The following is a 25,214-nucleotide window of genomic DNA, read 5'->3' as shown; positions in this document are numbered from 1 at the left end:
TTTAATTATTTTATATGCGTTATCATATAAAATATCGAAAGCGTCGCTTATGTTTCTAACAATTCTTAAGTCACTGCAGCTGTAATTCTTTCATTTTCTACAGATATCATAGAAATGATCATACTCTTACTAGCAAAATTACTAATTATGTTGTTTTTGAACAGAAATACAGCTTCATTTGTAATACAGGACATGTTAACTAATACAATTCTCTTCTTATCAGGCATTGGACTCATATGTAATTCATTATGCACCATCAAGATCTTTATTCTTCTTGTAACTGATAAGGAAATTTGTATTTTTTTGTAGTTGTAATGAAAAAAAACAAGCCAGAGAACACGTTTCGTGTAATTATGAGAGAATACAACAATTATATCCTGATTGTGAACGTAATCTATCAGGAACACTAGGATATTAAGTAACCAAAATTCATAATATCTTATTAATCGTTTATTAGAAGGGAAAATATTTTTGTTGTTATTTTCATTTTATTGTTTCTGTATGTTTTACAACAGTACATTTTCTAAACATTATAGTCTTTGCAGATAACTGGGTGTAAAATCAGAAAGTGATTATAAAGTCTCGCAGGAACACAGTTTATGAATGTGTAAGTAAGGATGATCATTCTCTTCACAACTGATCCCTTCTACAAATAATCATTTTCCGTGACCTTGATTCTCATATTACTTGTACTAGTATAAGCTATCTAATAGAGATGCTGGTTCCGTTGCTGAAAATAGATAAAAATATAATTAACATATTTTACATTGAACGCAATATTGCACCATATGTCTAAAAGCATATTGTAATTTAAATTGACATACAAAAATGTATCTTCAAGTTTTGAATAAAACATTCAGCATTACTCATTCCACGTCAAATAATTTCAAAATATTACATGGTAAAAATTGACTCATAGTACTTTTTCATACATAGTTTTTATTGTGGCTTATGTTTGTTTTGTTTGAAATAGAATATTTTGAAAAAATACGTTATATTTTTCACTCATTATTCTCTAACATTTCCTGAATTTGCACCACTAATATGGTTTATTTCATATTAATGAAAGAAACAACATAAATAGGCAATTTCTATTAACTACAGAATTGCACCGAAAAACATTAATGGGTGTCGGAAACCAAAAATGATTTATTACGAGTAGAATTTCAAGCAACTTGACTATATTCAAATGATATACTAAACACACATTAAACATTCGGCTAACGTTCCCTCATGATCACATATAGAAAAAAATCCTTTAACCTAGTTAAATCAATTATTGCAAGAGGAGTGACTTATTAAGTGTATTAACACCCTTAACTAACATACAGTTAAAAATATAAAAAAATGTTTTAATATGTTATAGAATCAAACCTTCGGCATGGATTTCGAATTTAGAAAGAAAGGAAAGTCCATCTTTCAAAACCAATGGTCTCTACTATGGAAGTGTTCGCAGATCTGATTAAAAAATGAAAGAATGCTGAGTATTTTTAAATAGATGTACACTGAAATGAAAAGAATCTTTATGTCGTATTGCAAAATGGAAAATGATCGGATTCTCTAATTATTCTTGTGTGTTCATAACTCGTTTTACATTTCGAATCTATATGCGTATTGTTATATTGCCGTTTTCATAAGGAAAAATGTGTGATTTAAACACTGAAGAATAACTTCCTAACATCATGCGTTATTATGTTTAGTTCTATATATGCAGTTGCTATTGATATCTTCTGTCTTTCCTCAATTATCAGGAAGTAATATCCTTTTTTCGGTTTCTAATTTATGGGATGTATTATAATAAAGAATGATTCTAGTATCACATGTTATGTTTCAACAATAGGACAACTATAAACATTTCTTGAATGTGTCCTTCTGACAGGTTTGAGTCTACACGTATCTTAAAGTAACACTGAATGAGCACTTTTCTTTTATCAGTCTCAAGATACGGCCACGGAGGCTATGATTATGAATCTTCATTTTGAAAACCTATCTTTATTGACAAGTTATATAAGGAGCCTTTACTCACTCAAAAGTCTGAAACCAGTTCTCTCCCAATAGATTAACTTTTTAAGTGTATCTCTTAACTTTCTCACTTGTGGATCAGTAAGAGTGAAATACATACTAACATTTTGTTTAAAAAAAAGCTTGATTCAAAATTTCACTCCAGACGCTCTTTCACCCAATGCTGGATCATTTCGCAGAGAAGTTGCCACATCATAAAGTTCCACGTGTCTTGAGGATGAATAGGGGTTGGAATGGTTACAGCTTTACACGTTCACCCTCAATTAAGGAAACAATTATTTCCCAGAAAAAAGTCTGTTGTGAAATTGAAATTCATTTGAAGGCAGTATACCTTTGATACACAGAGAGCGCCTCTTCATGTAATATTGGATTTATCTGCGTTAATAAATCTTTCTGGTGTATTCCGCTAAACTTTTCCGCGTTAACTTTACGATGAGCCTTTGCCGAAATCTATAAATCAAAATAGATATACGACTAGTGTTTTTGTAGACATATGTCAAGGTTCATAACATACATTCGTCTGCGGTATTACTCGATAACTTCATCTTTCGCTGGTCGGACGACAGGCGTTCCATGTAAGTGAAAACAATACTTAGAATTATGCTTCAAGGAAGTATCTTGTTGACCTTCACTTGAGTATGTTTCATAATTGTCTCCCATTCCTTGACACAGTCATACTTTTAGATCGCCTTCTACCAGACATTTTACGTTAAGGCAGTACTTTTCTGTCTGAGAGTTTGAATATGATTTGAGTTCTTAATAAACAGTGACGATCTTAATTGTATAGTTGTCCTTTGTAAGTACAGTAGTCTATTTATTCCAAAATAGTATTACAATTTTCCTTGTATATTCATCTTCTTCTTCACATCTACTTAAACTAATTGACACTGTTTATGGTCTTGCTATTCAGCTAGCTAGTGACTTCTTCTCTATGAGTCTTGTTATTAGGCATTATGCTGAAATAATTAGGCTATAATTACCCCAGATGCATCTAGAAGTTCATACACATTTTAAATCGAGAAAGAATATCTTTCCGACCTGCCTGGCCGTTTGCCGAGAGCCATGTCTAGATTTGTCATATATGCAACGCATTCAACTCGATACAAACAGAACAGGGATTATTTGGTGTTAAGGAGTTTGCTAGCTACTATTGTGAATAAAAAACTCGTAATTTGCTACACGTTTTTATTTTTTTTATCATAGCTACTCAATTCACTTACTTCGGAACTTAAGGACCTTCCCTACAAACGAACTCAGTAATAACCAGACATTCCATGAAATTCTAGAGTTATTAGAGCAGTACCAAGATTTATTAGCATTATACACGAAAGTTTCAAAATGTGACTTTTTTTTACCAGTGGCTTATCTCAGAAGAAAATGATTTATAATTTAGTTTGCTTTGTTTAGATATATTCATTGTAAAACTAAGATATTAATTTCTAGTTATCACACGCCTCAACTTACTCTCTGACTTTTGCTTATCCGGTCTTATTCATAAAGTGTTATTACAATGATTCAATAGGTTTTTTTAGGAAAAAACTTGAGATCAGGACAGTCTGTAAAAATACCAACAACTTAACACTAGAAGGACCAAGCCGTCATTTTGACGGCATCACGTAAAACAATTTTCTATATCTCATATATTTCTTTGACTGACGCAATCATACTTTAGGACTTTTATTATTTTAAAGAGAGGTTTGATATAGCATATAAACATTGTGTGTCTGTTTTAAATAAATACATATTTTTGTTGTATACCCCTAGAAGGACCAGACTGTCAATTTGACTGCCTCATTTAAAAATTTATATTTTGCTGTTGATGTGGGCTGTTTTATAGGTTGTACGCTATGTGGTAGTATCTCTGTTGGAAATAATAAATTTTGAAATATTTTACATTGTTTTTTCCAACGAGTTTGCTATTTGAAACGTTTTATTTTTGCTTTCCATTGCTGTAAGGAAAACGATATATGCCTCTTCTTTGAATATATTTTTTTCTTCAATTATATTCGTATCTCGTTGGTAACATTGTTCACTGTAGAAATAAATGTTTTCTTGAAGGTACATATGAATAATTACAAAAGCACAAAAGCAACATGAGACCTGATAAAATGTTACGTACTTTCTAAGATTTTAGTGAAAATCAATTTCACTTGGAAAAACAGGGAGACTGCTTCGATGAAGACAGCAGTAGTGGCGAGAATGCAGTATCTGAAGCTACTTCTTCGGATAAGAGAAAGGAAACAGATACCGAAGTTTCCAGAAGTAATCGATCAAATATTTTTATAGCAGCTCACGGGACAGGTTGGAGTAAAGTGGGCAAAGAGAGTAATGCGAGGCATACTGCCTCACACAACATCCTTCACGAGAAACCTGTTTGCTATATTATGCGTTACATCATATTGAATATGGTGATTTTGGTAATGCTTTCCGCTTGTTCATAGACGAAACAATGTTGAGAAACATTCTGAAATGCACCGTTGTTGAAGCTCAGAGAGCGTTAAGATTCTCTTTGGCTACAGTCAATTACAGAACCCGTTTCATTTCTTGCAATATTGATATTTCGTGTATCTTCTGATATACCCATAAACGAATTGTAGAACGTAAGCTATGGACCAGTGTTTTACAGAAATATTATGGAATGAAAGGTATTTCTTCAAATAATGAAGTATCTTCGATTTGCTGAAAAATGTCCTAGCTCTTCAAGGCTAAAAACAAACAAGTTTGCTTTGGCATCATTTGTGTAGAACTGATTCATTGAGAATTGTATCAGGCACTATAAAACCCATGACAATGTTTGTGTTGATGAACAGTTATTCTCTACTAAGATGAGATGAAATTTCATGTAATGTATGCCTAACAAGCCTGAAAAATTTGGATTCAAATTTGGTTGCTTGCTGTTGCAAAGTCACGGTATGAACTAAAAGTCTTTCCATACCTGGGAAACTACTAAGAACGACGTCGGGACTTAGAGTTAGGCGAGTATATTTTTCTGGAAACGATGGATCCTTTTCTCAACAGAGAACTTGCGATAACTTTTCTTACAGGTTAAAAATGAGTCGAATCTTTGAAAAAGAAACAGATGACCTTGATTAGTAGTCTGCGTCCAAACAGGAGAACTTCCCAAAATGTGCTTGAATCAGGAAGAAAAGGAGATGTTCACTACAAACGTATATGAAGATTAATCAGGAAATCTACTCACTGTACACAAGTGTAAGTGCAAGAAAAGTGTTGCTGTCTTGAGTTCAGTGCATACAAGTTGAAATAAAAATGTATTGAAAGTGTAAATTCACTTCCATGTAACAAAAAGTTCGATATAAAACTAATTATTTTGGTGCATTATACACAGAATCTGTGCTAAAGAAAAGTAGCCCAGCCAATGTCTACAGGGCAGGTAGATTGATCACGTGACTAGTATAAAAAGGATTTCATACGTAGGAATGTAAGTATTATTCCTTTATTTTAATTTTTCATGTCACTGTCCTGTGGGTGAATTTCCGATATTTATATTATATTTAATATATTGACGGGGTTTAGTGGATCACCCTGTATTATGTCACAAGAAAAACTTACATAAACATAAGCTAGTCGATTAAACATATTAAATTAAAGCTAAAATAAGAGAAATATAAAGAAAAATGATATACATCTCTTGGAATTAAATAGCCGTCAAAATGACGGCTCGGTACTTCTAGGGAGGTAAAAGTTTTGGTCCTTCTAGTGTTAACTAATACAAGTTTAATTATGTTGTATATTTGTGCTGTGTACCGGGGTATATAAGCATTTAAGGAAACAAACTTAAAAAGTCATGCAATCTCGTGTCCTCGCATCTGCTTCATTTATCCGATGCAGTCTTGCTGCGAAGTGAATTGGAAACCCGCGAATAATGTAAGTTCCAATATACGAAGTCTGTTTTGTTCTTCTGGCAGACATCACTGCGTAATAGTAATTAAAATATGGTGAGAAGACAAAACTCTTTATCTGACACTCCTATTTAACATAATCCTATCTCATGCAAGGTACTAAGTGTGTATATTGGAAAAATAAATCATCCGCCTAAAATTCATCACATAATGCTGTTATATCTTGCCTATTCACGGGAAAAACATTACCTATTACTGCGGAAGAAATACAAACATTTTCTCCGCAATATTGTCTAATGTGAACTTACTATCACAACTTGTAAGAATGGAGTAGATAACTGTACTGATATGCTTCATATTCGTTTTGCTTTCATATTATTGTTCCCATTTTTCGAGTATAATTCTAGTTATACGTATATTTTCGTATGCTACTATTTATTGCTGTAGTATTTTCATGACCCCCAAATTCACTTTCTTACTTAAAATGATTGATGTATGAATGTTTTGGTATTTACATCAGTAATATACACTTAGAGATATTTCACTTCGAGTTTTTTTTATTCAGTATGTGTCAGTCATTAGTTTTTTATTGGGGAACCAATGTCCTCACTCTTGAGTTACGCATTACCACATAAGGATTAATAAGTCTATATGAAACAATCAATTGATATTTTATTTTTGTATATTTATAGTTATAAGTAAATCTAATAATCATTAATATACAAAAAATACAAATAGAATCATAAAATAAAATAAAAATTAGAATTAGAAATAGAATCATGAATAAAATATTAGTTACAATAGATTTTAAGTCATTTCTATTAAATTATGCATTTAATAAATATACTTACCTGGAGCAGGAGGTGCAGTAATTGGCGGAGGTGGTTGTGTCATAAGTGCAAAACTTAGATATTCACTGCACTTATATAGGCTAAAGAAGTATACGCATGGTAGATTTGGGAAAGTTTGACAGTAATAACGATTGCACATTACTCCTGCAATGCATAAAGTAAAACAAAATTAGTAAATCAAGCTTCATATGTTAATGCCTAACAATAATACGGGTATATCTTTTGCAATCGGAGTAGGCCAAAGTATATTTATATTGTTTGTTCCCAATATCAATAAACTTTCAAAATATTTAATCCGTTCCAGAAGATTTACAATCAATATGAAACCCAATTACTTTCAGTAGATTACGTGTATAAAACCGCATGTGTGGTGTTTTTCTAAGTTTTTAATACTACTTGCAAATTTTTATTCCAGGATTTTATTAATTATTCTAATCATTTTTCCCTTTACCACTTAGAACAATTGTTGGCCTCTAAATTCAGAAAATAAAATAGATGGATGTAAGTACTTTTAATACATGAAATTTTTTTTTCTTTATAACGATATTCCTTTGAAATACTTGTAACTATAATAGGCACTTAAAAGAGCAATGAAGGGAGAAACGAAAATACGTAGTTTATCCGCATCATCCAACACAATATAAATTATTACGTGAATTGCTCATCAGATAAGTTGTACTATTCCAATACCTGAGTGATTTGATAGAGAGGAACTATTACTTAGACCGAAGGAGATTTTCTCCGCTAACGTTTATTTATATATAAGTATTTATGTCAACGCTTTCATTAATGTCTTGTTAACGTATGATATCTGACATCGTTATGAGATTCTTACCTGAATTATCAGAAATTATATATATATATATATATATATATATATATATAAGAAAAATAATTTAATACTAGTGTATAATAAATAAAATCCGATTCTTCTTTCACAATGTCCTCAATACTGCGATCTTTCAAGGAATCTCATCTTTCATACATGACATCCTAACACAGATAGAATGCCGAGAATGCAGAAACATAATCCCTAATTCTAATAATAATAAAAATGAAAGAATGTTTGTTCTAATATAACGAACGTAGGAAGACAGTATGACATCTTTTATAGATTTTGCTATATATATATATATATATATATATATATATATATATATATATATATATATATATATATATATATATATATTTATATATATATATATATATACATATATATATATATCATATATATTAGGATGGTCCATAAATATCACTTTTCAAATCGTGCTCGTCTCACCCCCTAAAATGGTTCCATATGGGACTAAATTAAGCCAAAAGAAAAATTAGATTCATTGAATAATATTAAATGGTGCCCAAAGTGACCTAAAATTTTGAATCCAATTACAGTACATAATATATGGAAATATCTGCAAAAAACTCATGTAATTTAGAAACGGCTAAAGGTAATGCAAAGATACCCTGTATAATAGAAATAGAGGAAGAAACATATCTAATTTTGTATAGTACTGCATTTGCGCCCATCTTGAAATCCGCCATATTGAATTCAGGTCAAAATTTTTAAATAGAAAGAGTGTCATGTGACATCTTTTTGAGGTATCGTTTTACCAGAAGCACAAGTCTGGCACTATTTTAAAGATAGCTTTAGTCATGTAAGAAATATTACCTGTGAAATGATTTCTCCTTTTGAGATTAATAATTCTTACAAGACTAAAAGTAAAGATATGAGTTTGGCGTGAAAAGAATGAAAGGGATATGCATGGCTTCAAACGAAAGATGAACGCGAGAGAAAATGCACTTCTGAAAATGATTTGTTAGAACTTTATACGCCAAAAGACATGGAGCAGTTCAAGTAATGAAGAGGAAAACCCAGTTGAGAATGTTAGAGAAAATGTAAATACGAATGTGTGTGCCCAGACTATCCAAGAGATGTAAAAGGGGGAAAAACTAATTTTATTACTCAAAGACTGGTGTTGCTCTTAATCGATAAAACATCACTCATAGAGCAGCAATATATATTCTAACAGCAACGGCATAGGCATTAGGCCAAAATGTAGAGGAACTAGCAACAAATGGGTCTTCCATTCACCGATGCTGAAAGAAAACCTGTAGCAAAGTTACACAGAATTACAAGAAACAATTTCAGAGTGCATCAAGTGCGTTAGTCGTGGAAACGGTAAACTACTGCTGAAATTGACTGACAGAGAGACTGCCGTCAGGTTATCAATAATTTTTACAGGAGATGGTCATGAGAGGCTAATTTGTGTTCTCATTTTGTCGTCATCAAGAGAAGAACATATTGACTCTATTATTGTACATTCGCTTGAAGAATGGAACTTGGTAAAGTTCGTGCAGGCAGTTTATTGTGACACTACTCCTTGTAATATGGATCTTATCAACGGTGCTTGCATTCTGCTAGTGCAATAGCCCCAAAATAACCTTCTATACCTTCCTTGAATTTTGCTATCAAACTTGTAGAAGCAGGATAAGGCAGAGAAGATTACAGGGAATTTTTAGAACTGACCATCATATTTTTGGGTGGCATATCTCCTTGATTAGTTTTCTTTCGTTTGCCTGGTGAAATTCACCATGTAAAATGGATGGGAAAAGCAAGCTATTATTTAAAATATTTATCTTTCGCCAACAACTTCTTTTAAGGAAGCAAATAGAAAATAGTAATATGCAGTTTCTGATCCGACTATATGTTCAGAGTTGGCTTAAATGTGATCAAACATCCCATTCACCATTACAGGATCTAACATTTTTGAAATATTTGTACAGTTAAAGACAAATAGATGCTGAATTATCTGAAGTGGCTCTTTCTAAATTTTCACGTCGACTCTGGTACTTCACGGAGGAACACGTAGCATTGGGGTTTCTTGATGATGGAGTTACCATAATGGAAAAGCAAGAAATGGTTGAAAGAATTACTACTGTAAGGGAAAACCGTGAAGCAGCAAAGAGGCTTGACGCATGAGATGATACCATAAAAATTCTTGTGAAAAGAGAAATCATTGATTTTGTTACAACAAACAAATTTTCCTCGAGTGATTTAAAATACCCAAAGGGTTTCTTGAGTGTGATCCGACTCCATGGCCAAATAACAATATCTTCAAGGAGAGACAATAGTTTAATTCATCCACTTAACAAACGATGTGCATAAAGCGGAGTGTAACTAATAGAAGATTACAGCTATGTTCTTACAGCTCCGACTGCATGGCCAAATAACAATATTTTCAAGGAAAGACAATAGTTTAATTCATCCACGTAACAAACGATGTGCAGAAAGCGGAGTGTAACTAATAGAAGATTACAGCAACGTTCTTACGAAAAATGAGGAGCACAAACAGCTTCTTTTGCAGTTAATAGAGGCCCACAGGCAATCTTTTCCTATATGCGACAAAGTGAACTATGTAGCAGATAAGATTCATAACTTACCAAAAAGATAGTGCATAGATAAGGGATATTTCAATTTCTTCCAAGTTATAATCTTTCTTTCTCCTCATAATTGTCTATGAATCGTCTTGATGAAAAAAAAACTTATTTGTAGTTCAAAGCAAAACAAGCAGTTTGCTACAGTTTATATTAAACACATCAGTGTTCCATAACTGCAATAAAATAACATTACATGAAGCACTTTGTTTCTCACACGTAATAATAAGTTTTACATAAATATAGGTAACTTGAAAATAATACCACATTTGTGCATCTGGTGAACGCCACCTGAAAAAGATATGTCACATGACCCACTTCCTGTTTAAAAATTTTGACCTGAATTCAAGATGGCTTACTTCAAGACAGCCGCCATGATAACGTATACAAGATTAGGGTGGTCTCTTCCTCTTTCCATTATCCAAGATATCTTTTCATTCCCTTTAGCCGTTTCTAAATTACTTTATTCCAGCTTTTCCTCATATATTATGTATTGTAAAGGCATTCAAAATTTTAGGTCGTTTGGGGAACATTTTAAACTATTCAATGGATCTAATTTTTCTCCTCGCTTAATTTGGTTCGTTATGGAGCCATTTTAGAAGGTGAGTTCAAAGAAATTCCTAAATTTATTTTTCCCCATATAAATTTGGACCACCCGAATATATATATATATATATATATATATATATATATATATATATATATATATATATATATATATATATATATATATATATAAAGAGAAATTGAAGTTCTAGTGGATTTGTATTGTAGTACTACCGTTTTAGTAGAAACTTAAGAGTACAAATCAAATACATCTTTGGGACATTTAGTCGGCTGCAGGAAGCCACTTTCCTCTATTAAGAGAAATGAACTGACTGGATTTGAGCTCAGTTTAGATTATTGACTTTGTGTAAATAATCGGATGACGCCCAGTGCATAATGTTAACCAATAAATAGTACAGAGAAGATTAAAGAGGATCTTGTGTTATCTGTAATCAGTTGCAATCGTTAAATGGATAAATAATTTTTACATATAAAAGCTGATATTCATTTTTCTCAGAAAATCTCTCTCGATCATTGTTTTACTTTTCAGGCAATCAGCCAGTTCAATTCTATGTGACGTTTCGAGAACTAAGAACGTGACCAAAAACAGCAGTTTTCATTACATATATGCTAGCAGAAAGGGGGCAGAATTTGATTTCCAGTGGTAATCTCCAATTAGCGTTGGTCTGAGTCATCATTTTTGGAGAGTGGTCTTCCTCTTGCTACTTCTTTTTTTCCTGGATTGGCTGTGGCGTTTTAGACTCCTTCATATGCCCGTATTTTTGTAGCCGTTTTATTGAAAAATGGTCTTCATGTGCTTGGCATCTGCCTGTATGCTTTCTTCATTTCAGATTTCAAAGCCCGTGTCCAGAAAATTGCCCATTACTACTATGCATTGAGACTTTTGGCGGATGCAATTTCTGTTAATTTAGAGGTCCGTACAGTCTGGTTTACTGTGTAGGTTATGTCCAAGGCTGTCATCCCGTCTTCATCTATGAAGGATGTTGAAAACTGTTTCCGTCGTTTTCTATTTCCATAATAAAATTGATGTTAGAGTAAGCGCTTATCAAGTCAAGAAACATTTGTAGAGAATCTTGTCTGTGGGGTTAAACCGTGAAATTTTTCGTTCATTTATCTATAGAAATATGTTTAGTCCTTTGACGTTGTCTGTAGAATTTTGTATTCAAACTCCTCCAGAAGCAGTCTTGCCAGTAATGAGAAATTTGAGATTAGTTTTAAGATATATTAAAAGTAAGAGTTGTAACAACATCCGGCAGAATATTTAAAATACTTAAATTTATTTTTGTCTTTCCAAGTTGCATTACTTGATAGGAACCACGGTTGAACCTTATAACATTTCAATATATTGAAGTGAAAGTTATAACGTGGAATATGCAATATATCTTATTTTCCTGTGGAGGCTTATACTGTGGGCGGTTAGTTTTCTTGAAAAAATCTATACTAGTTTAATTACTTTTTCGATATAAAGACTTCTAAATAAATGCTAATTTTTCATTTCGATGCAACTTTTCTCTACGTTCATTCAAAATATGTGATATCATTATTCTAACATTACACACTAGAACACTTTCAATGTGCGTTGGTATAATTCATATAGAAGAGACGAAAAGTTGGAAGCTGGTTATACATAAGCGTACGTATCCTGCAACACTGATTATCAAATGTGATGGTAAATTGTTTCGTGTGACGTGTAGTTTTGTAATCTGTAATAATGTGATATTGTGCCTTTAGGGAAATAGAGTTTTATGTTAACACTGTAACCGTAATATAACACCTGAAACGAAAACTGTAATACACGGTCTGTGAGAAAGATACATTGATTTTTATTTATGAACCATATAGTTTTATAATTTAAGCTACAAAAAGCATATATCTTTACGTTATTTTTTCTACAGTTATACAAAATGTTTAAACTTATTTTGTGAATGAACTTCTTCAGTATATATCGTTTTTTTAACTAGCAAGTATGCGTGAAGTATTATAACTCGCAAGTAATTGACGAAAGGATACACAAATGCAACAAAAAGAAGTAAGTATATGCTTTAAGAATTTTTGTTAATTATAAAACCATTACGAAAAGGTACAAATGCACCAAAGTATAGTGGACCATTCTCATCCTTTCTCAATCGATCAAACATACTAAGAAATGTTACTATTATCAATAAGTAGTCCAGTCTTCTCCGGTATCTCAGATTAAATTTCATCATCTTTCTCATTTTCATCTACACAATCACACACGTAACTTGAGTTTTTCAGTGTTTCTTCTTCTGAAAGAACATAATCCGGATCAGGTCAGAGTCATCCATAAGATCACTTATTTCATTTCCATTGCCACTAGGTTCTCTGTCATATAACATCAACCTGATACGATATATAGGCACAAATCTGTTCTCTCTAACTGAAACCATTTTACTTGTACTTGGTTGTTCCAAATATCTCCAGAAAAACATATGTAACTAAAATAATAATAAACTTACATTACTATAATAAAATTAGTCAAAATAGCGTATATGGTGTACAACGTAATATGCGGTATGAAAGACCGCTTTGAAAGTGACGTATACTGTAATATACGGCTTCTGAGACCAGAAATGTGTCGAAAATCAAACTGTCAAAATTGAATCGCCCGCTCAAACTGCGAAATAACAAGATTAATGTTTAGAGAATTGCAGGGGGGAGCTACTGAGATTCAGAAGAACCTATATGAATATGGGTTATCGCACGAAAAAAAAATATTTTAAGGTCTCACAGACCGGTATTACGGTTTAGGTGTTAAGTTGGTAACACTGTTATGTTTGCGATATCGCAGACTATGTCGAACAATATACCTTGGAGATGTTTGGAGGACAAAACTTCAATTTTTTCCCTATTAATTTAAAAGCCACTACATCACATCAAGATAAATGGTGCACTGTCTAGTAATATATTAATAAAACTGTCTACTAATATATTAATAATAGAAAGTACTTAAGGAAATATGGATAAAATTAAGTCGTGTCACTAAAATGAGCTAACCAAATTAACTTAAAATAGAAACATGTCAACTAAGAAATGTTTATGAATCCGTGTATAATAGAGAAGTATTAATAATGAAATATTGACAAAATAAAAACCACAATATAATTCAGTAAGACTGACATATTATTTTAACGTAGCTCTCGTATATAAATATATCATACTATTTTTAATCAATATTATAATTTGCAATTTATCTCAATTAGTTATAATTAAATATTGATGTATTGTTAGCAAATATAGTGCACTTATATATTACACTTACCCTCAGAGAGGTCGAGTGAGTTGAGAACCAAGAGAACGGAAAGCATCACAAGTGATTTTCCCATCTTCGATAATTAAACCTGACATGTGCATAATTGTTATTTTTATTATTTTGTTGATAAAGAATACCATCAATTATAGTTTACGTTTTTAAGTCTAACATTAAGGTAATATCAAATGCTGCTCTTTTTAAAGAAGAATTGTAAAATTAGGAATACACCAATACCCACAACAATACATTAAGAACTCTTGTTAACAAGTAGCTAAATAAATTTATACTTATTGTTTGAAGGGGTTGATGGATCTTGATCGTTGGTTATTTCGGAAGTTAACGACTAAGTGAATGATATATTTTAAAGCTATAGGCAAGATTTAATAAATAAATAAAATAATAGAACAATAAGTAAATCATGGAGTAGTTAGATGATTCAAAGGAACAAAGATACACTTGAGCATTTGGGACAGCTGATATAATTAGGTGTGATGACGTTGAAGAATTGATTGAGATTGTCCATAACTGTTTTCTAGAAATAATTAATAACGTTGGTAGATAGATTTTACATATTCACCCTTAAAGACGTTAATTACGTACAAGGAACAGAATATGTTCATAATATTTTCGTATAGAATATGTTGAAGCATGCCATGTATACTTACATAGTTTGGACTTATTATTTTTGAAACTAATCTACTCACCATTAAACAATTATTTTTTAATGTTTTCCTGTTATATATTTTTATGTATTTAGTTTTAATAGCTCGTTTGTCCAAGTTTCATGAATTAGATTAACCAGAATGCTGCCGTGCCTCAGTGCTAAAATTTAATTTCTGACTGATAGCCCGTCGAATTTGAGTTCAAAATAAATATAATTTTCAGTTTTCTCATCAGTCTAATTAGACGGACGAAAAGCAGTGTATTCTAAATGTAAGAAATGAGGACTTATTCTAAATTCCGTTTCGCGCATTTTCCTGAAACACATTTTTATTAAAATGAACTCTAAGGTACGCTTTATTTTTAAGAAAGATGGTACTGTCTAACATTCTTCATATTTATATAGAGAGCATGCTTTCAAATATGGTTCCATACGCTAAATGTGGTGAATGACATATTTCTACGATACACATTGTGGTTTCCTGGCTTTTCAACCATTGCTTATTGTATTAAAGGTCAGCCATATTTCGAGATGCTTCTTTCAGACTAAGTTTTTTTTTTACAGAGAAATGTTTTCAGAACTATGTTCGTGAGGAAGTTTCTAAAATTTAAGTACGTAATGTGCTTCTGCTGATAACAAACATAACGTTTAAACTTAAAATGGTTCAACGAAACTTTTTTACTGAATATTTAAGAAAATAAAAGGTAAAAGGGAAAATAATATTGGAGAATACGAAAAGACGGGGTAACTTTGCACATCAGGGGTTATTTTCAACAAAATATGAAAAGAGATGTACAGTCCTCTGCGGGTAAAGCTATGAACTCCAAAGACAAAGTTTCAACTGCCACCATATGATTGGCGCTTAACTTCAGGTCTAAATACCGGAAGGGTTTGTTGCTTAAAGGTACGGATAGGAGTCACGGTAAGAGGCGGCAAAATTTAAAAGATATCACCTACAAGAATTTCCGTCATAGTAAAGTTTGTTTCGTAGAATACTACTATGTATAATGAAACTTTGAAGGAGTACTTGAAATTGAATTGTGAAATGAAGGCATAAGAAGGTTAAAACTGGGAGAAAGCTTTTTCAGCACCTAATTAAGGTTATTTGTTCAGCACCCATTTGACATGATGAGGTACGGACATTGCGTTGTTTTCAATGTATTCAAATGGGTTCTCAGGATGAAATGTGACCTTGACCTGACCGTGATCTCTGATCTTTACCCTTGATTGACGCATATTTGATCGCCTTGCGACATAGAATCATACTATACAGCTTTTTCTTTGTTATCACTTCGATTTCCGTTTTTTCAGGTTCTTTCAGAAATTACCATTGCAATCCCATAATGAAAAATCGAAATTTGACCTTTGACCCTATATCTCTTTAATCTTTAGAATAAGTGACATGCTTCTATGGCAAAACAAAACTTATGAAGGTTTACAAGATAAGTATCCTATAAATTTAATTTCAATCTATTCGTACTGCATATATACTTGATACGTATCCAAAATGTCATAAAGAAGAAAGTAGTTGTCATTAAAAGTAGTTGAACTGAAATTTCATGGCCGCCATGTTTCTCCGCCATTTTGAGAGAAGGGACGCGTCAGACAGTAGGGAACTTTTGATATGACAAAGTACATTAAGAAAGGAAATTACTAAAAAAAAAATTCATCTTCATGGAATTCTTTCCAACTTTAAGGTATTTTCGGCACAAAATGCCTGAACTAATATATATATATATATATATATATATATATATATATATATATATATATATATATATATATATATATAGGTCTATATATGTATATATATATATATATATATATATATATATGTGTGTGTGTGTGTGTGTGTGTGTGAGAGAGAGAGAGAGAGAGAGAGTTTGTGTGTGCGTATCGTGTCGCTCTTGTTCAATTGTCATCTCGTAGATTTAGCATTAGCTATGTCATCTCTTCGAAACACTTACGTATATCTTATGCAATATATATCCATATATTTTTTAGTCAATTACTGAAAACTTGTGATAATTTTCTAGTGGTGTTCTTTCTATGATTAACAGAAGTTGCTATTGCATTTGAATGTTTGGTAGCACAACGGTTTTAACCAACCTGCACTGTTTTTAATTTTTTCAGTTAGTAGTAACATGATCGCTACTAGGAACGGAGATCAAATCTTCCTTTATTTCCGCCACTGTAGGTTTTAACTGTTCTCTTGGTGGAATCTAATTTTTGGCAGAGAGATGGCAAAAGTGCGGCTGCAACCCCAGACTAGTTTGAGTAAGTAAGGTTTTGTTTCCTATCCTTTGAAAGTGAAGTAAGTCACACAGATATTTAAATTCCAACAATTCAATGCTTTCAAGAAGCAGTATTTAATTTCGCTTACTTTGCATTTCAGGTTGTAGTCGATTTTTCCAGTACGTTTCGACAATGTATCCTTGAAGGGACCATTTTATTTTCGGAAGAAAAGTAACATATTTTACGTCTTCTTACCTTCGAACATTCTGTATCGCTCATATTGCGAAATATGAGTTAGTATTTAAGTAAACAATATGCAAAAATTTGATGCCACATAGTTGCTTTCTTTCCTCCCGAATCCGGAGAATGATAAAAACAACACTGTTGTAACACAACTCTTCCGGGTACCATAGAAACAACCAACAGAATTGATTAGAATAATAAATAACTATAAAAAGAAAAAAACTCAAGTCAAGAGTATGAGTCAATCTTCGGTGGATTGAGAACAGCACAGAATGCAACAGAATGTCTCCTAAACGAATTGCTAGTATTTATTACTCATGCCTCCACATAACACACAGTAAATAAATACAAAACCATATTCAATTCTGATCTTTTATAACAGAAAGACATATCTTGTCGGTTGTTTTAGCCGCCGCATTTCTGTAGGCAATGCCTATTGCTATAGCCAGCGTTGGTAAATTCTACCACATAAAACATGGAACAAAAATGTTAAGTAGTATATAAATATACGAGTAGTTTTACACGTTTCTTGAGTTACAATGAACGTGACAAAATAAAGAAGAAAAATTTGTTCGCTAGGGCTAGCAGCGAAAAGTATCATTGAATGATTGCCAAATTTCATCGACCAAAATCAACTGCAATAGGAAAAGGGACATCTACAAAGTGACCAGTAAGTTTCTTGGCATTATCCATTGAAATACTTATCGAAAATTACATTTTACGTACAATAATTCCTGAAATAATCATGGGCAAATTTTGCATGGTTTTATATAGGAAGGAACTCAGCGCGCTCCAAGAATTAGAGACCGCCTTAGTAAGAAACAACAATAAAAAACTCATTAATTCCAAGACTTGCGAAATGCTTAATAATAATAATAATAACAATAATAATAATATGAAAAAAGAATAAAACAGGCCACCTATAAAGTTTTGTACTAACTCATCCTTAAGAGTAAATGTTGTCTTCATTGGAGTAAGCCGAATAGAAAGAAAAGCTTTAGTTCTATTATTAACAGAAAGTAATTGACAAAAAGCAATTCTTGAAAAGTCTTTTATTATTAGATTCAACACGTTTTTTTTTTAGAAGAAAATGTATGTTTCAGCCACTTGGAATTAATACGAACATTCCCTTACCATGATTAGCAAAATAGTAATCAGTATATGTTATATTTAATAAAAAGTAGAAATATTTAAAAATAGGTGATCGGTACAGTTTACGCGGTACAGTATTATAAGCATATACATTATTTGAGGCATTATTCACATCACAGTTTCCATTTAAGAATATTCGTATATATACGGTAAATAAAAACAATAAATTTAGATAATATGACGCATTATTTATAACAAAGCATGATAAATTATCAGTAAACGTATTAAACATATTTCCTTAACGTTTTAAAATATATAAGAAAATATAAATGATTAAAACATGTATAAAATTATATTAAAATAATAATACGTTCAGCTTTAAAGCAAGGTATTTATAAAACAAACATAATTTGAATATGTACACTTTAAACAAGCGTGTTATAGTTTGTTCAATATCAAGGTGAAATATTTGTTTATAACTAATAGGGTGCTCCTTAAAACAAATTTCAAAATTTACTGGGGGAACCCACTTATTTTGATATACTTTTTAGATAAAGGCTTCCATAAAACCTTCAGTGTTTTAGGGGTCGCAGCCATGTTTTGAAATTTCACCATAAAGGAGTTTTTCTACATGGAATTTCTATTAAAATTAATTACACTGGTAAACATAACATTACCTTGATTATCAATGAAATTATTAAAACAGGACAATATTTTACCCTATACATTCATCTCAACCAATCAGCAGTCACACGTGTTGCGCACATGTTGCAAGGCTGCAGTGGTGGTTTGCAAAGGAATAGCGTAAACATCAAAACAGAATCTATTAACGAATATGGTGTTATTTAAATAAATCCGCGGCGCAAAAATTTAAGTAAAATGGGTGGAAAATACATGTGGGTTCGTTGAGTTCTTTAATGCATTACAGTTTGCAAAAATTCAAATAGCATTAAATTCTGTGTTTTAGTATACTTTTGCTCTGTAAGTTTGCGTAAATGAAAGCCATATAAGAATACTGAGTTAGTCAGGCATAGACCAATGGAAATGTATACGCAGCAGTATGCTCCTTGTGACAGAAGAAAAATTTTCCTTTAAAAGTTGAATGTTGGCATTCCGGCTTTAAACAATGGAAAATTTTCAATATTGTTAACAGAGGTTAATGACAATAAACACACCGCCCTACAACCCTGTGATTATTAATGTTGGCAATTATTGGATAGTTACCACGGCGTTCATGTTGAAACAGAAGTGTTGCATGTCCAAACTTGCTCCGCTTCGCAGTGCTACAGGACCGACTTCAGTGCTCAGTTCCCTATTAGCTACTCTACTTTTAAGGATGTTTGTGCAGTTTTGTGCGTGCGTCTTTTAAGTAAAAATGTTACTCCTACAGACAATATATTAAATTGTTTGCAAAAACATATTCTTCCGGTTTACAGTATCTTGTTAAAGTTTGCTTTATATCGTTACTTTAACCTAGATATTTGCACTAAAGTTTATCACAAGGTAAGGTATCAGCCCAAGAGAATTGTATGCTATGGGATAAGAGTGCATTGACTGTTTTGTTAAGTAAGCGAGTTTCGAATTATTTGATTCTGTTCGGTGTTTGGATTTTGAGATATTTAAGAACGGCAAGCAGCAGTAAGAACGAGAATATCTAAAAATATTTTTCTTGGTCAAATCTCCACGTCACTGAAAGATAGAAAGTTCGATTCAGATTTGAGAAGAAGATAATCCTTCTACGAACTTTAAAAAAACAACATGTGGTTCACAAAATTTAAAGTTCTTTCAACGAGTGGAAAAATGTTAAAAAGAACAATGAAAACAATGCCATGGGCTCTGAACGTTTGAAGAAGAAAGGTGATTGGAAGATGGCTCTACAAGATTTTCTTGACATTGCCCAAGCTAATTCTCTCAATATGATGAAAATAGAAGTTAAATATTTTCTGATCGCTCATAGAAAAAAAGGATGACCCAGTAAAAGGTGAAATCTTGATATGGAATTTTTAATGAACGAGACAAATTCAAGAGAGAGAAAAGCATGTTACGAAAATGATACAGCGTAAAGAAAAAAATAAAAGATTACTTTTGAAACGAACATCAATTCTTCCAGATACATGTGAACAAAACAGTTCAACTGAAAGTGAAAGTAGTTCGATAAATGAATAAGTTGTTTAATCTTTTAACCTATCTCCAAAGAAAAGAGGTAGAAAGAATATTGTGGGCAGTAATGTAGCTGCAAGTCTTGATGCAGCAAAGCTAAGTGACACGAATGCAGCTGCTGTTTTTACTAGTACATTAAAAAGTGCGGGATGCGACATTTCTGGTGTAATGTGAACAAATCTTCTATTTGACGTCTTAGAATCTAAAGCAGAAAAAGAGAGCCCAAGACTTAAAGAGTGACTATTCAGGTAGTTGATGACTTTCTGTTCATTAGGACGGAAAAATTTTAGAAGATATTTCATTTAATGAAATGGTTGATAGATTAGCAATTATTGTTTCAGGAGACGCATTGAGCAGTATTAGCTGTTCCGAACTTCAATCGAGAAGAGGGAAAGGGATAACTTGTACTGTTAACCAAAAATTGGAATCCTGGAAGTTTAGAAACCAAGTGAAATGTATGCGCTTCGGAACATCAGCAAGTACTTAGTTAAGTATTGGAGCACACTGCACCAAGACCGATGGGTGGCGGAGAGAATTTACTCGCAGAAGATATATTTATTTAGATATCAGTTCAAAGTTTCAATAGAAGACGAAATAGGAATTTCGTAACTGATGATTATATATTGAGAAACTTTACGTTAGAAGCTGGTTTCAATAACTATCTTGTTATACTGCTCCCAGATGTGACATGCAACTTTTAAGGAATTTAAAGAAATATGAAGGTGTCAATGAGGAACTTTCAAATCGTGTAATGAAAAAGTTTCTCCCGAAATTTGGTACTTATCAGAACACCTATTTCCGCTTTTTTTTATTACAATGTTCGGCAGAAAACAAAAAGGAAAATGTTGAATGCTTTTAAAAATGAAGACAATGACGAGCTAATGAAACATGTCCAAATTGAATCTGATGTCATTGTTACAAATGACTTGCAAGATTTTGTATTCAGTAACACCATGAGGTTTTTCAAAACTCTGGATCTACCATCAGAATTTTTGCAAACAGATAATAGCCTGGAAAGAATGAATCGTACAAGAAAAGCAAGGAAATCATTTAAAATTCTCAATGACGTAGCTTAAAAGAAGGCTGCGCTGATCGGAGCATATTGCAAACTTCATACTAAAGATGAAGGGAAAAAGCAGTATTTTCTCTGTTTAGTTAAGCAAGTATTAGAACTCAAACAGAATACACTTTGATGTTTTAAGTAGAAGTAAAAACTGGCGGTGTATTTTCTTAAACATTTTTCTTTCTTATTATATAGAAGCAATATATTTCCATGTTTATTAAATATAACTTCTCTTCAATTAACTTTTATTATTAATCTATTCCTAGTTTTGTATTGAAAATTTTACAACCGGGTAGCGACTCCAAAAAAAAGATTAAAAATAAGGAAAAAGGCAGGGTGGCTAAAAGAATATTTGAAATCATGTCTGTAGTTATTTAAGGACCAACTCACTAACTAATAAGTACGCCTCTACTTATTGCGTACCTGAGTTGTGTCAGAGGTATCAGTTTTCCGAAACTTTCCTGCTTCTACTCTTTAAATTTTCTCATCATTATCGTCTTCTTTATTACATTGGGCATAAACGTATAGTGTAGATGAGAACAATTCACTTTTGTACCTTAATTGTCAATGAAAGATATCTAAGTGATGTTATAATCTAATATTTCTCAGGATGCATTCTAGCTTTTGCTTGCCTCGCCTGATACTGTTTCAAAGCAAACTTTGAAACTGTGAAGAAAGTATAAATTTTAAGAGACTAATCTAAATGTAAAATTTAGTTAAATATTTAAAAAGTGGTTATTCTTTGTGCAGTATTATTTTATGTGACTTGCATAAATTTTAAAAATTATTTCCTGCAACGTCGTAATATTATACTCTATGATTATTAATATTTAACAACAGCGATTACCTGAATTGTAAAAAATTGCAATTATAGTATAAACCTTAATTAATAAAATTTAGTACAGTATATAACCTAATATGGTTGTTACGTATAAACTTATTTTTGCATTCACTTTCACAAATGTAATGAAATGAAATTATCCAAGTTAACAAATGTCTAACATACACCCCGAAAAAGAACGTGCATAAAACCACTCGTAAACAATTAAGGGTGAGATGAGATTGACAATGGCAGTTCCGCGTTAGAAACAAACAGTTGACGTCAGCGCTACTAGTCGTTAGCCTATGCTCAGTTGAGAAATCAAGGTTAGCGAAACGGAGCGTTAATGTTTCGAAAATATCCTCGTTAGCTACCTGTACACCTCGAGAACAACCGTTTTCCGATCACTGATATAATATGGTGTAGTTTACCACCCTATGCTTCTATTAGATAATACTGAAATTAATTGCCATGTTTCTCAATTATTTTTGACCATTTCAATTTTCTTTGATTTGCTTTACAGAAATTAGTGGATTAAACATCTTATTTAAAGCAAAATACGGAAAATCAAAATTAAATTTTCAAAGAGATACTGTGAATGTGTACAAATGGATGTAAATAGAAATTCACACATTACACTTTACAACTGCTGTTTGCCACTGTATATATTTAACGCTTATTGCGCATGTTTTAACATATGTTGATTATGTTGTATGTTAACTTTGACATATGTTGAATCTATAACTTGTGTTGTACGTTAACGTTAAACAATCGGACCTACATCACTTACAAAATTTAGTCTATCAGATTCACCCGAAATGAATGTGAGTTAAAGCAAGTTTTATCTGTCCAGCTATATGCATTGAATAATTAGAAAACAAATGTGCATGTCATCTTTAATAATGTATACGTTGAAGTAGGACTAATCTCTTCAGTGTTAATAACAAGTACAATCTTATGATTTCTATCAATTACATATATATATTTCCTAATAATGAAATACCAAATATATATCTATTTTTTAAAAGGGATATATATATATATATATATATATATATATATATATATATATATGAGAGAGAGAGGGCGAGAGAGAAATATATAGAAAGCAAGAAACTATACGCTGATAATAAGAATTGTGATATTGACTTCAATTTGGTAATACAGTTTTATGCTGTCGCTTAGAGCTTATGTTCTTTAAGTTCAGGAATATGTATACAAAAATATATTTTCGATAATGGATGAGTAGATCGGGAAGAGGAAATTTGAAGTTCTCCAGATAATTCTATAAAGACTTCGTTCTTGATCGCATTGAGCAAACAATCGTTTATTTGAAGTTACAAGTAAATAACTCATATTTAAAGAGCAATGAATTCTCTAGTACGTAGTTGTTATTAATGTCGAATATAATGCTTAGAGTACCCTATGAATTTGTAATAATTGTTCGGAATATTCTTAGTCTGTATTGGAATTAATATTTGAAAAACAAATATTTGAAAAACCTAATAAAGAGTTGGATTGTGAGAATAATTAACTGAACAAATAGAATCTATTAAAAGAACACAGTGGCAGATTGGAGGAACGTATAAGATAAATCATTGTAGACTCTTTGTGTATTGACTAAAACAGATTTCTGCAAAAGGGAACAATATAAATAGACCGTTAGAAAAATGTTATACCTTACTCAATTCAAAAACAAATACATAGCATTAACTTGATTTTATAACACCTAGAATGGTTATAATGTGATTTATGTTACACGTTTTATTTGTATATTTAAAGGACAACGTTCGATTCCTAGTAAAAAAAGTTAATCACTGTTTAAGAGAATTTGGTGTCATATATTGCTTCCCTTTGTGTCCGGGCAAACGTTAAACTGTAATGTTGACAAATATAACCAATATAATTAGGAACATACATACATTTTACCATATCGCTTGAATTAAGATATTTACATGTAGTTGTCGATTAAAGCACAGCTAAAGTAGTTTATAACAACCTAAATTAAATGTTATAAATGTAATCTTAAATATTATGTTTTAAATAACAAATAAACCTACCCATCTTTAAACTTTAAGTTATAGGTGATAAAATCGAAAGATATGATGTCCAGCACAAAAAATAAGATATTCTGTGTACGGGTATGGAATGTTTATTAGAAACGAATTAGGAACACAAGAAATGCAAATGTAATATTGCAATTAACGGACATCATATTATGCATCTAATATTCAAACGCTATAAAATACCAAAACTAAATTCTAAATAGCGAATAATTTAACATTAAAGTGATTGAGTTAAAATTTCCTAATACTATTAAAACACACCTGAATCAATATACTATTCTGCTACTGATTTTAATCAGGTAAGAGAAACTTAGGAATTGAGGTTTACATATTTCGAACTATAACTTATTTAATTCGCAATAATTAAAACCTCAGAAAACATTTATGAAGAGCACCCATAATATTTCATTATGTTAGACAAAATTTACCATTTTGAAATCTAATTGATAATTTCGATTTTATATATGTGTAAAATATAAAAATTACATTACCAGCTGAGAAAGATAACTGCAATTTTACCCAATTGATGGCTTGAGTCAATGTTAGAATTACTCAATTCACAACTTTTTAAAATTCAAACTTTAATAAGCGTATAAAGACCATGCTTGAACATGATTAAGCATTTGTGAATTTGTTTTATGTATTTTCGTAGTGTGCAATGCGTGTCCATTTATTCAATAAATTATCTCAGTCACATTTAACATGAAAAGAATAGGATAGAATTCAAAAATGATGTCTCAAATTTTAAACGCTGACTTACAATAATTTTTAGACATGTTAAAATCAGAAATTATACAGTAAAATAATATATATATCGTAAGATAACCTATTATCATATTCTATTTTTGGTTAAACAATATGCGTTTCT

General features: G+C 31.5%; 1 long non-coding RNA gene across 1 annotated transcript; it reads right to left on the bottom strand.

Moving 5' to 3' along the window:
• Positions 1 to 462: 462 nt before the first annotated feature.
• On the bottom strand, positions 463 to 24,958 carry LOC145693994 (uncharacterized). Its single transcript, XR_014132881.1, has 4 exons — positions 24,838 to 24,958; positions 14,016 to 14,094; positions 6,734 to 6,877; positions 463 to 730 (listed from the first exon to the last, which is right to left on the bottom strand). It is a non-coding gene; the product is annotated as an uncharacterized LOC145693994 (long non-coding RNA).
• Between the last annotated feature and the right edge of the window lie 256 nt (positions 24,959 to 25,214).

This window comes from Thermobia domestica, chromosome 9, assembly GCF_964235325.1.
Source record: "Thermobia domestica chromosome 9, izTheDome1.hap1.1, whole genome shotgun sequence".
Lineage (NCBI taxonomy): Eukaryota > Metazoa > Arthropoda > Insecta > Zygentoma > Lepismatidae > Thermobia > Thermobia domestica.
Note: the sequence above shows the minus strand (reverse complement) of the source record. Positions and strands in the feature narration are given on the sequence as shown.